We start from the raw sequence: 12,979 nt of genomic DNA, 5'->3' as shown, positions 1-12,979 counted from the left end.
ATAAACAAAGAAGTATGTCTGGAATCAAGAAGAGGACCTATAACAATTTTTCCGCCCTTGAAAGTGAAATTGAATGTTCTATTTGTAATAACTTCGGTCATGAAGAATCTGAATGCAGGAGCAGGTTTCGGAAGACAACTCAGAAGGAACAAAGCCTGAATGCCAGAACTTGGAGAATGAAGGAATCACAACCAGAAAGATGTGGAATAGCTTTTTATGCAGAAGGACAGGAAAATTTATGGTTTATCGACAGTGGATGTTCGAAGCACATGACAGGTGATAAAGAAAAACTTGAATCATATACTACTCTAGAAAAGGGAAAGAAGGTTTCTTTTGGAAATGATTCTCCTGCGGCCATAAAAGGAAAAGGCACTGCTCAATTGAAAGAAAAGGTCAAGGCTAGAAATGTTTTGTACGTTGATGGCTTGAAGCATAATCTACTAAGTGTCAGTCAGATGTGCGATCAAGGAACAGAGGTAATATTTCGATCAAATGGATGTAGTGTTCGTGATCTCGATACAGGAAAAACAGTGATCAAAGGCAGAAGAACTCCAAATAATTTATACATATTTGAAGAAGGACAACAACAATGCTATTTGAGCAAGGACGATGAACACTGGTTATGGCACCGGAGGTTGGGGCACCTAAGCTTTTCACAAATAAGGAAAGCATGCAAATACCAAGCAATCCGTGGTCTTCCAGACATCAAAATTCCAGACAACACAATATGCAAATCATGTCAGTTTGGTAAGCAAACCAGAACTAACTTTCCTGAAAAGGAAGGATCAGCTAGCAGGCCTCTTGAGCTGGTACATACAGATGTATGTGGTCCATTTAGGACAAGGTCACCTCGAGGAGAAGAATATTTTATATTATTCATTGATGACTTCTCTAGGATGGTTTGGTTAGGACTTATGAAGCACAAAGACGAAGCATTCGAAAAGTTCAAGTCTTTCAAAGCCTTGGTTGAAAATGAATTAGATTGCAAAATTAAGTGCCTCAGGTTTGACAGAGGAGGGGAATTTACCTCAAATGAGTTTTTCAATTTCTGTGAAGAACATGGAATAAGAAGGGAATTCTCTACAGCTAGGACTCCTCAACAGAATGGATTTGTGGAAAGGATGAACAAAACAATCCAACAAATGGCTCGTGCTATGCTTGATGAGTCTGGAACTCCCGCAACTTTCTGGGGTGAAGCTGCATTTGCTGCGGTTGTTATTCTCAACAAAACAAATGTCCGAGTGAACAACACTCAAACTCCACATGAGCTCTGGTATGGTGAAACTCCTTCGGTAAAGCACTTCAAAATTTTTGGGAGCAAATGCTATATTAAGAATACTGATGAACAGCTTGGCAAACTTGAGCCTAGAGCAGACGAAGGCATTCTCCTTGGTTATTCTCCTCACAACAAAGCATATAAGTGTTACAATAAAAGACTTGGAAGAATTGTTGACAACATTGATGTAGTGGTTGATGAAAAGGGATACATTCCTAGGCAAGTAAGGTATGAAAATATCGAAGAAGATGAAGACTACCCTCCAAATAAGACCAATGATGAAGAAAAAGAAGCTCAAGAGGCACCCGAAGAACAGATAATGATAGAAGAGAAGACTCCATCCAGGTATGTACAGAAGAATCATCCAGAATCTCAAATTTTGGGACAAAAAGAGGCAGGCGTACAAACAAGAAGATCAACTGCAGAAGCTTCAAGCTATTTGGCATTACTCTCCTCCACTGAACCACAAAATGTAAGAGAGGCATGCAAGGATGAATGTTGGGTCAAGGCAATGGATGAAGAACTTGAACAGATCGAAAAGAACAACACTTGGGAGTTGGTTCCTAGACCAAAGGATAAGAATGTCATAGGAACAAAATGGATTTTCAAAAATAAGTTGAACGAAAATGGGGAGGTAATTAGAAACAAGGCAAGACTGGTGTGTAAAGGGTATGCCCAACAAGAAGGTATAGATTTTGAAGAAACTTTTGCTCCCGTTGCAAGACTTGAGGCCATCTGAATGTTCCTTGCTCTCTCAAGCTTTCAAAAGTTCAAAGTATTTCAAATGGATGTGAAATCAGCTTTTCTGAATGGAGACTTAGAAGAAGAAGTATACATTGAGCAGCCAGATGGTTTCATTCTTGGGAATGATCCAAATCTTGTATGCAGATTGAAAAAGGCTCTCTATGGTCTTAAACAGGCTCCAAGGGCTTGGTACTACCGTTTGGACAAATATCTTCATCAACAAGGTTTTTCAAAAGGATCAGCAGATAGCAATCTCTATATAAAAATTGAAAATGACAAGTTGCTAATACTTGTTGTGTATGTAGATGATATTATCTTTGGCAGCAATGAAGAAGCTATGAGTCAAAGCTTTGCCTTGGTAATGCAGAAAGAATTCGAAATGTCCCTGCTAAGAGAACTGACATACTTTCTTGGATTGCAAATCCAAAAAAATAAAGATGGTATCTTCTTGTCTCAAACCAAGTACCTCAAGCAGATTTTGAAGAAGTATGGCATGGAAGATTCAAAACCAGTATGTACCCCCATGGTTATAGGATGCAGTCTTAGTGCGAATGATGAATCAGCAACAGTTCATCAACCAACCTACAGATCTATGATTGGAAGTCTACTTTATTTGACAGGTACCCGACCGGACATCATGCATGCAGTGGGAATAGTTGGAAGATTTCAGGCCAATCCTAAGGAAACTCATCTTGAGGCAGTTAAGAGAATCTTCAAATATCTTCAAGGTACTCAAAACTATGGCTTATGGTATCCTAGAAACACAGATCTCACACTCCATGCTTACACAGATGCAGATTGGGCCGAAAGTGTGGATGACAGGAAAAGCACAAGTGGTGGTGCTTTCTTTATGGGTTCCAGATTAGTATCATGGTTCAACAAGAAACAGAGTTCAATTGCCTTGTCTACAGCTGAAGCAGAATATGTGGCTGCTGCATCTTGTTGAACTCAACTTCTTTGGATGATGAAGACCTTGTAGGATTTTCAAATCACTTGTACTCCATTTATCTCCATCTTATGTGATAATACAAGTGCAATCATCATTTCAAAGAACCCAATCATGCATTCAAAAACCAAGCACATACCGATCAAGTATCATTTTCTCAGGGAACAAGTGCTTGAACAAAAGGTCAAGTTGGAATATGTTTCTTCTAAGGAACAAGTGGCTGATATATTTACCAAACCATTGCCCAGGGAGACTTTTGAATACCTCAGGAAAAACCTGGGGGTTGTCGATGCATTATCCTGTTGTTAATTCTCAGATTGGTGCTTGTACGCGAGGTTCTTATGGGGTATATGCGTACAAGGTTCAGGGGGAGCATAATTCATTGTTGGCATTATAGTATTACAGAAGGAGTCATATGTTCTTGGCTGTCTCAATATCCATGGCAATAAAGGTGTCGAGTTCAATTAACGGCACCAGCTGAAGGGAAAAACAGGGCGGTCTCTGTATTATACGTAGCCAGAATAGCTCGACTTTCTGTCATAAAGAACATGGTGTCGCCAACTGCTGTAGAATTGGTTTCCAGAAAACTCTGAAGTTGATGTCACTTTCAGAATCTGGTTCATAATCAGGCGGAACAGGTCCTCAGGGGGAGAAATCAGGAGGAGCAAGCTCTCAGGGGGAGACATAGTCAGGAGAAGCAGATATCCGCCCTATGCCCTTGATGTCAAAGGGGGAGAGTGTTGTTGTTTCCATCAAGTCCAAAGGGGGAGATTGTTGGAATTATGGCATTATGGACATGTGTTAAACTTGATGGCAACCCTCTCACAGACGGACATTTCTCTTATATACATCTTGATGGGGACAAGAAGAGCCAAGAGGAGAGCAGTGGGGCCATTTACATATGTTTATCGGAACCATTGAGCCATTGGGAGCTTATCGGAGCAATAGAGGCTCTTTCTCATATATATGCTTATCAGGAGGTATCGGGCTTATTAAATCCTATATATGCATGCATTAATATTATCGGGAGTGGTTTGGGTGTGTAAAACCCATATTCATATGCTTTATTCAATAAGCAATAGATGTATGCATTTTCCCCTTTCGGCGGATATATCCTAGTTACATGAGTATTAATACATGTGTTTCGGCATATCGGCATCGGGGGCTTGTCGACCCGATTGCATTGGACCTGATGGCATTTCAAATATGGTCTATAATAATATCGCATCCACTGTATATCGCAAGGTATATAGGGTCGCCCACCTCAAAACCTCCGATTGCGAGCAGACCAGATGGGGCATTAAATTTGGTGTATAATAATATCGCGTCCGACATATATCGCAGTGTCGCTGATCGGGGGTTCCGCTATGTGACACCGCTAAAACCTCCGACTGCGATCGGACCCGATGGTGGCATTAAAACTTGGTGTATAACAATATCGCATCCGCAATGCATAAAGGGTTGCCCACCCCAATCCTCCGATTGCGATAAGAAGTGGCGAACCCGATGGGAACTTTAAAGGGACTTTATAATATATCGCATCCATCTCACAGTTTATAAAAGCCTCCCTCAAATCGCCGATAGCAATGAAAAGAGTGGACCCGATATATATATATATATATATATATATATATATATATATATATATATATATATATATATATATAGGCTGGTTAATGGGGCATGTCGCCTCCGATCTATCGGATCGGACATCGGCAAATAGACAATGATAAGGAGTGGACCCAATATATTTATAAAGCATGGTTAACGGCCATATCACATCCGATCCATCGGATCGGCCATCAGCAAATAGACGATGCTATACAGCGATAAGGAGCGGACCTGATATATTATTGTTATGGGTGCATAATGTTTAAAGTCTGCCTTTTGTTGTTTGGACTTGTTTTCCCGCTATCATCGGTCAAAGCAAGCGAGCCTCAGGATTTCGGATCCCCTGGTTTTGACTCATGGTTTTGTCAAAAGGATGACTATATAAGAAGAAAAGAGATCCTTTGGCAAGTGATGGATGAGGAATTGAAGATCTTAAGGGAGAATTGATTGGCATTCTTGTGATCGGTTAAGGAGCAATTACTGATCAAGGAGAATGCGCGTAGAATAGAGAAAAGGATCACAGGCTTGAAGATCAGACATTTCTTCGAGAGAAATCGCATCGCTTCGGGTGTATTGCAGTTCAGGTTCTGGGTGCGCATATTGGGTTTGTCTTGTGTCTAGCCTCCGGGTGCACTGTTATATATGTATATCTTCTGCATTGTGTTCTGATTTCGGCATAAACAACCTCTGTTTTAATGGGTGACCAGATCGAGCATTTATTTATATATTGATCTAGTGCTTGGGTTGGCGCTTGGGTGATTTTGAAAGATCTAAGAATATATATGTTGATCTGATGTCTGGGTAATTCTGAAGATTTGTTTATACTTGATGACCATTCGATCTTCTTGGATCCAGTCTGAAAATTAATGAAACGTGGTCCTTGAACGAAGTAGGGGGTTGTAGCTCCCTTCCAGGAGAGACTGGAAAATGAGAGAGGGTTGTAGCCCTCTGCAGGTTGCAGCCTGCGTACTGGTAAAGGACTGCACCAATACAAATTCATTGTAAAAGAAATTCTATTTGAAAGAAGATAGAGACATATTGCAGCAGGTGGTTTTCACCCACATTGGGTTTCCACCTTATATCTGGTGTTCCGTTGTGTGACAATCTGTTTTTAACTGTTCTTGTTCATCATTTTATGGTACTAACATACAAGTTAATTATGAATTTCAGAAGAATAATTTAAAGCATAAATCTGGATAATTTATTGAAAAGAAATTAATAATACTGATTCACCCCCCCCCCCCCCCCCCCCCTCTCAGTATTATTTCCAACATGTGTTCCTTCTAATGTATTCAATACATGGAGCTGATTTATGGCTATGGTGCCTATTTTGATTCAACATTTCTACTGAAAATACTTTTCCTATTGCACATAAAAAGAGAAATTTCAATGAAAACCTAAGGACTTCATAGATAATTTCTGACAAAATTACTAAAATCATCACAACAGTGATGATTTTGATGCCTGACTAAAATCATAATTGTTGTATATTGTGCTTGATATATAACATTGGAAATAAATAAACAACATCTTGTAACATAATTTTATATACAACTTGAATGGGCCTAATGGTTAAGAGCATGTGTTTCCTCCTAAGAGATCACAAGTTCAAAACCCGAGGGGAGTAGAATATGTATGCCATTGTAGACTTAGCAGTCAAATCACTGCGTGGAGGTGGGTTCCTTGTCCCACAAACAAGGGGGTCTCATACACCAATGTGGTGTCTGGCTTGGCTGTGACTTTAAATTTGAATAATAATAATAATAATATGTTGGTAATTTGTTGTTAAGAAACCAATAAAGTTTAGGCGAGCGCTATTTCCACCTCTATAGCTCCATTAATACACCCCCTACGGACCACAGGGCACGGACACTCTGACATCTATTTAATTTTCAGGCAACACTTTCTGGTTAATAGTGATGGACATATGCATGATGTGATCATCCATCTCGTTGTTTGTATTGATGCCCATTGAAACGAGCGGCATGTGTATCATGGCATGTCGTGTATCGTATGCTATCCATTCCCCATACCATCTGATATTAATTGCCATGGAATGTTATCATACGAAATAAAATACATGAGCTCGATCGCTGATAAATACAAAATGGTGTATCAGGTGGAATACGTATCAATATTGTAACCATTAATGTCGTGTTATATGAATTTGAAAACGCGCTCAATATTCAAGTTTGAACTTGTAAACATGCTCAATATTCAAGTTTCATCTCTAAGCCAGTGGTTTCACCAAAATTTGAATTGTATAATGGCGCTCCAGATTGGAATTTTGAATTTCAGAACCCGCGCTGCCATATTTTGTTGCCCTAATCGATTGGGTTAAGTTCCACTTTTGTTTGTTTGAAGGGAGACGGATCTCCGAGCACCATGGCAGTAGACACCATACAGATGGCGAGAGTGGGAATGAAGATAAGATCGGAAGAGGCGGCTGTGAAGACGAGGCATCATCAGCAACTATGAAGGAAATACATTTTAGAGGCGTGAGGAAAACGCCATGGGGGAGATTCGCAGCCCAGATCGGAGACCCCTGGAAGAAAAGAAGAGTCTGGCTCGCCACTTTTGACACCGCAGAGGAGGCTGCCCGAGCCTACGATAATGCTGCTAGATACATCAGTCATTCAGATATATTATTAGATCACTCACCAATATTAACAGAACTCTCGATTGGCGAAATTCTCTAAACAGGCGGGGCTTGGCTTTGAAAGAATCGGTGTTTCATAATATGGGGAGGTTTAACGGCTACTGTTGGATAGGTAAATCCCCTCTGCGGACAGAGGCGATCCCACTAGCCTAAAACAGAACTAGCCACAATCAATTCACGCTGCCACGCAAGTTCCTAGTTGTACATTAAAGGTGAATTAAGAAGACCAACCTGGAATCCAACGCTATATTTGAAGCAGAGTTGGTATTCCCGCTCCCTCGCTCCGGCAGGTCATAATCCTTGTAATCCTTGCAAACGGACACCTGCACATGCAAAGGAAGAAATAGATACAAGCATAAAATCCACCAAGGCACAACTATATTTCAGTCAGAAAGGAAATAAATCAAACATCACTATAATAGACAATGAGATTGGAACTATAATAGCAGTCGTTCATTAATGAATAATAGACAGGAAAAGTTACAACCAAGGTTCTGACGTTGAACCTCTCCTCTGGCTGGGCGAGCAACTATATGTGTCTTGCAATGTACCTCCTCTCCGGCAGCATAACCTCTCTATGCTTCACTATCACTCATGACAAGCGTAACCACAACTAGCATTCCTTCAAAAACTTTAGAACTCAACAACTAGCTTGTCTAATGCATGAGGAAAGATATTTATAGATGGACAAGGGAGAAAGATTCGATGAACCAGAACACTCATTGTGGATTGGCATTATCTCTGAAAAAGCCACTGTGGATAGATGTCAAGGATAGATGATGACTCTCGACCTCTATCAGATGGATTTTACCCTCAAAAGACTTCATGATCTGAAGGGAAAAAGCAGATGGGCGTGCGTTTGTCAAAAATCATTACCAAACTGGGCTGGCGCGAGTGTTGTTCTGTGACAGAGCGCCAATGGTCGTGCCCTCTTTTGAGGATCTCAGTGATTGGCGTGGGTAAGATACTGTGGACCTGCGCCAATGGAAAAAGAGTACTTTCCAGGGATAATTTGCAGAAGGTGTCTTCAGGGAACATGAAGTACATACTCAGGGGAACATAATGCAATTGTTTTTGGGTTATGTCACTGCTCACAGGTCCCGGAATGCATCCTCCAATGTATGGAAACGGGGCGATAGGGACGGTGACCAATGGTGACAAATTACTGTGTAACAGATGCCCCCTAAAGCATGAAGTCCGAGAGAGAGAGAGAGGGGTGAAATGCTTTATAGGAACACACAAGAACACACATATAGCTGCCGCCGAGGATCTGCATTGAGAGACATGACTGATAGTTCAATTACATGATGTAAGTGGTATGGTCGCAGCCATCCATAAGAGAGTACATAAATAATCGAGATCCATAGTATGGACGCAGCCATCTAGTTAGGATCAATGGCTAGACTCAGGTATGGTCGCAGCCATCCAGTGAATGAGTCATGTATCAAGAATCACGCCTGGATTACAATAGACACAATCCAGGGTCTTGCGCTCCATCTCGGCCCGAACAAGAGTACAAGTTCAAGCATGCGAATATATGAGCTGAAGTCGAACATGCATGAACATCGTCTGATTACCAGTCAATAGTGGGAACTGTTAACAGACGCGAGAGGTACCATCAATAATGACAATGGCCCTCAAGGTACTATAGGTACAATCTACGGCGTGCGAATTAATGAGTTGGCGTCGAACACCCGTAGAATCATTCGATCGGAGGCCAATGATGAAAACCTCACGTCGAATGCGAAGAACCTGCCATTGAGGCATGCAGGCTCCAAGGCACCGGAAGGGAGTCTCTAGATCAGCTTCCTGGATAATGAGCTGAAGTCGACAGGAAGTGACCTTGATCGAAGGTGGGCCATAATGTTTCCCACATCATCGACACGAGACAGAGAGATAATGTTGTGAATCAAGATTATGTGAACTATCAGATGGAGGTTGTTTCTTTTCAGAGGTCAACTTCTCTTGAACATATCGGCGACACATTAATGGAATTGGCAGTATTTGACATCAATGTAGCAAAGGTCATGATGACGAGGCAATGAGTAGATGAGAGGTCAAATAGGATTACCCAAATCCACGGAGGCCAGTGAAAAATGAGATGAGATATCCCCACCCAGACACGAAAGCAAACAAGTGCCATGTTCAAGAGCGACATACTGCCGACACGATAATAATTATGGTTCCAAAATTTTTCTTTTCCCCCACCATTTCTGGCGAGTACCCCAGTTATTTTTAACAAGCTTGATGGGGATAACATATGCTCGTGGTGCGTCATTTCGACAAAATCTGATGTTATCAGGTTTTAACGAGTCTGACAAAGGAAGAACTCGGTGTCTTTTCATGTTTAGAGATTTTGAAAAGACAGCAGAAAAGGAAACTCCAGGGGTGTCCTTTTTCGTAAAGTTGTGTCTCTCGGGCCCGAAAAAGTATAAAACAATGCTCAAAAGAACCACCCGACCATGACGATCGAGGAGTACTTTTCATAAATAGTGATTTCGACCTGAAAAATTAAAAAAGCGATCAAAACCACGTCGTTTCGTAACCATTAACGAGTTTGAAACGAAAAAAACCCGGTAATCTTTTTATGTTTTAACGGTCGACAAAAAGAACTTAAAACGACCGCCCCTTATTAACGTTTAACGAGTCAAGAGGAGCGACTCGGCAATCTTTTCCTCTTTAAATGGTCAGAAAAAGAGCTAAAAGCGGACCTCCATTTTTATTCTCTTTAACGAGTCAAAAAGGAAAAAATACTCGGCAATCTTTTCATATTTTACGAGTTAGAAAAGAGCTTAAAGGTGACTCGTCCTAGAGGAGTGAGTGGTATAAAGGGTAGCAACTGGTTCCGGTAATGGTGGAACTGCTCAAAACACGTAATGGTCAAGAGGCTGGCTAATACAAACCACTCATCGCTGCGGTTCCTCAGGAAAGGATAAACAACCAAGTGAAAGCATATGATCGGCCAAAGAGATGGTGGCGATGGAATGAAACAACCAAGGCTCATCTAGCAGAATTTAGCAGATAAAAGGCAATCACGGGATGTAAATCAGGTATGGGTTCATTTTTACACAAGCTTGAACCATGGAGAACTCTGCTTGGATTCGGTTTCATGTTTACACAAGCTTGAAACGAAAAAACTATGCTTGTTATAAATTTGCATGCCCCTAGCATGATAATGCAAATCGAGGTACATGCCCCCCAAGCTTCATGGCATGCACAGAGTGGATGGAATGAAGGTTCACTTGGAAAGACTCGATTTTGAAAAGGAGGATGCATGCCCCCCGGGCTTGAGTCACTTGCCCGGGTCAGCTGCCGTCATCAGAATGACGGGCTGGATGTTGAGGCATTTCCTGTGGAAATAAGACCATTTAGGAATGGTAGATGACTATATGTGAAGTGTGAACCGGGGAACGAAAGTTGGTCTACGATCTTGATCGTCCTTCCTTCGTGTGGAAAACACATCACTCTGAAGAGTGAGGACACGATTGCACGTATGCGATAAATATAGTCTCGCCCAAGGAGTAAATTGTAATCTAACGGACCTTGGACTACCATGACGCCCATCTGAACGGTCTTCCCTTCTAATGTGATAGGTACATTGGGAAGAATTCCTAAAGGTCGACTGGTTTCTCGATTAAAACCTGTAAGGTTTCTTACCTCAGGCAGAAGTAGTGGCGAACCAAGTGCTTCCCAAGCTGTTGAAGAAAGGATGCTCACAGGAGATCCCTCATCAATAATGGCACCGGCCATAACCATTCGGTAGACTTGGACTATAATTCGAAATGGTATGGAAGCTGGTAACCGGGGATTGCCTAGTTGATCCCAATTGAAGGAAACAACTAGGTTGCTTGGAGGTGGGACCGGATAAACGGCCGGATATGACTCTGATGAACCTCCTTCCTGCTGCGAAGGAATGAGAGGGATGCTCACTTGATCATTAGAGTCTGTGTTTATGTATAGAATTTGGACGGTGTGGTCTTCATTCTTTACAGTGATAATATCATCTGAGGATGGAACTTCTGAAGGCAAAACCGGGTCAACTGTCATCTGGACCTTTTGAAAGACCGGGTCAACTGTCATCTGGACCTGTGGACTTTCGTCTGGTTTGGATTCAGATGGTTCATCCTTGATGATGAATACTCCCGGAACAAAGTGGTGCATAGACGATGAACGTAAGTCAACACTCTTTCCGACCAGGGACTGGTCTGGAACAGGCTGAGCACAGCCAGGTTCGGGAAGAGAAGGCTGGACCAAAGAGGAATCATGCTTGATCTCTTGGCTAGCGGAGAGATGATCTGCATTTGCAAAAAGACGCTGATATCCAGCGGGTAGTTGGGGTAAGGGAGCTGACAGACTTTCCAAAAGACGGGAGGCTTCATCCATAAGTGGACAAAGGCGAAGGAGATGATTACCTCCACAAAGTCGACAAGGGAAACGAACCTTCCCTTTTCCCTGTTATCACACTCGAGACCACCGAGTTTGAAAACAACCATACGGGCAAACCGATGGTTAACCCAGGCAAAGACAAAGTTGTGATATACTGAACACCGACATTTCCAACAGAAGGAAATGGACTAGGGTTTCCATCAGGGGGAACACCTTGGCCGGTGGACGCAGGGAAGGATGCCATTGAACGAGAAAGAATCCTACTCAAGCTAACGCAAACAAAATCTAATTGGGTAAATGTTATCGTGGCCAAATAAATTTTAAGACGCAAAGACACAACTTGACCTTCTCATATTTTAAGAGTCGAGAAAAGGACAAAAGATGAGTCTAGTCTCCTTCGAATGTTTAATGAGCACGAAGTGACAAGACGCTCACAGGCACCTTTTCTTTTAGAGAGTCCGAAAAGGATCAAAAGTGACTACTCTGGAGACTCTAGGCAAAAAGGTTTACCAAACAATCCGTAAAACTACTTATACACCTCGGCAATCAGATGAAAACCAAGGACTTCCCGTACTGCAGTCAATCTTCTTGAATGCTGTGTTCAGTGCATTACGGCTTGTAAGGCGGCAGACTCGGCTTCCTACGGATAAAGGATGATAGCCTAGTGGGGTCTCCTGTATATACGCGACGGTACGTGGGAGCTCAGTCCGTATTGGCACCTATTGTTTCACCGTGGAGGAATCACCCAACCACTCGACGGTAAGCTACCGGGTTTAAAGACGCCGGAACACGTCTCTAACCTAGACCTCTAGAATGTTTGCGTTAGATTCCAATGCGTTGTTAAGTTCATTGAGTTTATTTTAAAGTTTATCTTCAATTATGTTTCAGTTTTTTGGTCCTACCGTATGTGATATCTCAAAAATTTCTTAAATGCGAACTACATGCCAAAACTACATCATTTCATTCAATGAATTCTATCTACAGGAGGGTCGAGATCTTTACACAAACGAAATGATCACTCAGCAAACAACAAAGATCCTAATGCAGCTAATAACAAGAAATGAAAATTATTCTTTTTCTTTTTAAAAGCAACAAATAACAATAAACGCTAACTAATATGATGCAAAAGATCTTTTGTTTTTCTTTCCTTTAAGATGGTATGATGCATTTAAACAAATTTTAAGAGATATTCACAAGTATAAACAAACCAAGTTCACTCAATGAAATGGAACCAATTCTGAAACACCAAGATGAACTATCCAAGCAAGGAGAAACACAAAGATTTTCTATGAACCATGTAATCTAAGTTCAAATGAAGTCGAGCAAAATCCAAAGAAGCTAGAAGTGAATCACCCAA

This window comes from Pinus tabuliformis, chromosome 7, assembly GCF_031772625.1.
Source record: "Pinus tabuliformis cultivar Carrire ecotype Pingquan chromosome 7, CPIR1, whole genome shotgun sequence".
NCBI classification, from domain to species: Eukaryota; Viridiplantae; Streptophyta; class Pinopsida; order Pinales; family Pinaceae; genus Pinus; species Pinus tabuliformis.
The sequence above is the reverse complement of the archived record's forward strand: the minus strand, read 5'-3'. Positions refer to the sequence as shown.